Source organism: Athene noctua, unplaced genomic scaffold (genome assembly GCF_965140245.1).
Source record: "Athene noctua unplaced genomic scaffold, bAthNoc1.hap1.1 HAP1_HAP1_scaffold_121, whole genome shotgun sequence".
In the NCBI taxonomy this organism is placed as follows: Eukaryota; Metazoa; Chordata; class Aves; order Strigiformes; family Strigidae; genus Athene; species Athene noctua.
In genome coordinates, this window is record NW_027437599.1 from 170,381 (window position 1) to 173,948 (window position 3,568).

Consider the following 3,568-nt stretch of genomic DNA (forward strand, 5'->3'; position numbering starts at 1 on the left):
GTCTGCGCGGGCAGGCGGGGGCCGGGCCGCGCCGCGGCCGGGACTACAGTTCCCGTCGGGCTCTGGGGGCGCCCCGGGGCGGGGCTCCGGGGGCCGGAGGGCTCGGCCGCACCGCGGCAGCCGCGCGGGGCCACCCGCCGCGCCGGAGAGCCGCGGCCCGTCTCCCCCGTCGCCCGTTCCCCTGCAGGACCGCGGTGTCGGCGCCTCCACCCGCTTCCTGCCCGAGGGGGCGGGGCGAGCCCAAGGAGGGCGGCGCCGGTTGGCTGGGAGAGGGACCCGTCTTCCCACCAGCCAATAGGCGCGCGGGACCCTGCGCCGCGCTGAAGCCGGTCGGCGGGTGAGTGGGTGAGGGCCCCGTGAGGGGACCCGCTCCGGCCCTCGCACCCCGCGGGCGGCGGCCAGGCCCGGCCCGGTGCGGGGGGTCCCTCCGGGGCCTGCCCGGCCCTGGTCCGCCGCCCGGCCCTGGTCCGCCGCCCGGCGTGGCCCGGCCTGACCCGCCCGGCCTGACCGTGTCCCAGGCCCTGGGCAGGAGCTACGGGGACCCGCCGGGTTTGGGGAGGCCGCGGGGTGGCCACGGCCGGGCCTGGGCTCGGGACCGCCAGGAAAGCGCCGTTACTCAGCCAGGGCCCAGCCCGGCAGGGACTGTCAGCACAGCCGGTACCAGCCAAAGGGCCCGGGGGCTGGGGCATGGTGGCAGTTGTGCTCGCGGGTTTTTCCCCACCAGGCTAGCGATGTATTTTATGATTATTTTTTTTTCTCATTGCAGCCCCCTCAAGCCAAACACCAGTCTGTCAGTGTGCCAGGCCCCGTCAGAGTCAAGGATGGGAGCAAGGAGCAGGACTGGGTGTGTAGCATGGCGCTGGAGGATGCCTTTTGGCCCGTGGCACGCTGGGTGGGTGGCTTGAGGCGACTGACTTGTGCTGTGCCCAGAAACCGAAGGAGTCAAGATACAGGGAAAATTTGGGCACCTCAGTCTTTAAAAGCCACTTCCTCATGGCTCTGGGTTACATCTCCCAGGGCACCGTTCCTCACAGCAGGAATAACTGGAGTTTTCCAGCCTGACTAGCCTCTGTGGCTCATGTTTCAGCTTTCCCCCCTGCTTGATTTAGTTGGCACAGACCAAATACACCAACAAATGGTGTATTTGGGGAAAAACTGGTTCTGGCTCCTGCCTGTAACATCTGCAGGAACAGGCTGGACTCTCTACACTTGTGTACAGTTCAAACCCAAGCTTGTTAAATATTTATACCTTGAACTGTGGATCTTATATCTGTACAGGCCCTGTGACAGCACAAGTGTTTTCAAACCCCGTTTGGATGTGGTTTCTAGAGTAACTCTTCCAAGTGCACTTTTACCCCTGCCGTAATTCTCCCAGCAAGCTGCCTGCCTGCAGAGGTATGTACCAGAGGGACAGAAATAGCAGGTTTTTTGGGACCGAGTCCCAGCTGAGGCTGGAGGCCAGAGTGTCGGCCCTCTGCCGGTTCCCTCCCCTGCTTTTTAATGCTCCCTTAATTGCGGTGGTGGTGCCGGGAGCCCCTCGCAGCCAGCCATAAATCAGGGCTGGAGCAGGACAGCCTCAGCCCGAGATAAGCGCTGATTGCCTTCCTCCCTCCTGGCTCGCCACCGCGATAAATGGGGCTGCGATGAGGCCGGGGGGGGGAAGGAGAAAGTGAGACGGGCGCTGTAATCACGTTTGGCGCTTTGCTCCTGCCCTGCTGACGTTTGCCGGCCACTAACGAGTTTAGCAGGGCCCGGGGGGTGAGTGATTTCAGGGGGGTGGCGAGGCGCAGGGCTCCCCACAGCTCTGGCCGTGGGGCCGGTGTGGCCTTGGGGTGCCTGGTTTGGGGGTGCCCAGTGTCCTGGGCTGAGCTGGGGGTGAGCCCATGGGTGGGCTGCGTGCCTGGGTGTTGGCACCCACCCGGGAAAGGCTCCTCAGCCTGGTGCTTGGCCACCAAGTGCCTCCCGTGGGTGCCCCCTGGTACCTGGCCATGGCACCTGCAGACCTGCCTGGGTCCCGCTCCCGGGCAGTCCCCAGCCAACCCCCCTTGGGGACCCGCTGGCAGGACCCGCTGTGTCCATGCCGGTGGCCACCTGGCTCAGCCCGCAGCTGTACCCGGCCGGTGCCTGATGGCTCTGCTCCGCAGGCTGCTGGGTGGCCTCGATAGCTCAATCGATGGCCGTGGAGGGGGCCTGAAGGGCAGCGCCTGTCCGGCCCCAGCAGGGACCCCCTGGCTGAGACCCCTGCACTTGTGACACGGATGCTGCCGCCACATGGGCTCCAAGTGGCCCGCGGGTGCCAGCGGAGGCCCGAGGGCTCTGTGCCGCATCCCCTATCGCCGCTGCATCCCCCCAGCCCCATGTGCTGAGGCCGCCCCTTCTCGCTGCGCCTCCCGCCATCGATCGGGCCGTGTCTGGAGCAGCGGCTCGCCGTGGCCCATCCGTCTCCTCTCACCGAGGGCTGTTTGAGCAGGAGCCGGCCCGGCCGCGCGCAACCCAAATATTTAACTGCTGCAAATTGGCGGCCGGATCAATTCCGCTGCGGCTGCTGGGGGCTCGTGACAGACGGCTGCTCCTCTCCTGTGCATCCCCTCCCCAGCGCACCCTTTCTCCTGCGCACCCCGTTCCTGGAGCACCCCTTCCCTAGGGCATCCCTTCCCCAGTGAAGCCCCTCCCTGGAACACCCCTTCCATGGAGCACCCCACTCCTGGAGCACCCTGTCCTGCTGCACCCCGACCCTGCAGCACCCCCTTCCCAGAGCACCTCCTTCCTTGAAGCACACCCTTCCTCAGAGCCCCCCTTTCCTGGTGCCCCCCCTCCCCAGAATAACCCCTTCACCGGTGCACCCCCTTCCTGGAGCCCCCCTTCCACAGAGCACTCCCTCCTGGTGCACCCTCTCCCCAGTGCACCCCCTCCCTGGAGCACCCCTTTTCTGGTGCACCCCCTTCCCGGAGCACCCCCCCACCCCAGAGCACCCTCTTCTCCAGTGCACCCCTTTTCCTGTGCACCCCTTCCCTGGAGCACCCCCTCCTCAGTGTACACCTTCTCCTGGGCACCCCCTCCCCAGAGCACCCCTTTCCTGGTGCACCCCCTCCCCAGCACCCATCACGGGGCACCCACCGGGCAGGTGGGGGGGTGCAGGTGTCCTGGACCTGGCAGGTCCTCCCTCCGCAGGCACAGGGTGACATCCGCAGTGGGGATTGTCCCCAGGTATGGGCTGGGTGGGGGCCCCAATACCCACGAGGGAGGGACCCCCAGCAGGGACCTGCATGGCCCCTGGTGTCACAGGTGTTCCTGTCCCTGCACGGTCCCTGGGGTGTGGCACGGTGTCACTGTCACTGCACGGCCCCTGGGGTGTCACACCGTGTCATCATGGCTGCACAGTCCCATTCGTGTCACCTGGTGCTGCTGCACAGCCCTGCGGTATCACACAGTGTCACTGTTGCTCCCTGGGGTGTCACACGGTGTCACTGTCACCGCGCAGTGCACAGGGTGTCATTGTCACCGCGGGGCCGCTGGGTGCCACACAGTGTCACTGCAGCTCCCGTGGGTTGTCACACAGAGTCACCAT

The 3,568-nt window shown here is 66.3% G+C and overlaps 1 long non-coding RNA gene across 1 annotated transcript; it reads left to right on the forward strand.

The window, feature by feature from the left end:
* The first annotated feature begins 206 nt into the window (after positions 1 to 206).
* Positions 207 to 2,749, forward strand: LOC141955061 (uncharacterized). Its single transcript, XR_012632338.1, has 3 exons — positions 207 to 337; positions 767 to 844; positions 1,279 to 2,749. It is a non-coding gene; the product is annotated as an uncharacterized LOC141955061 (long non-coding RNA).
* Positions 2,750 to 3,568: the final 819 nt, after the last annotated feature.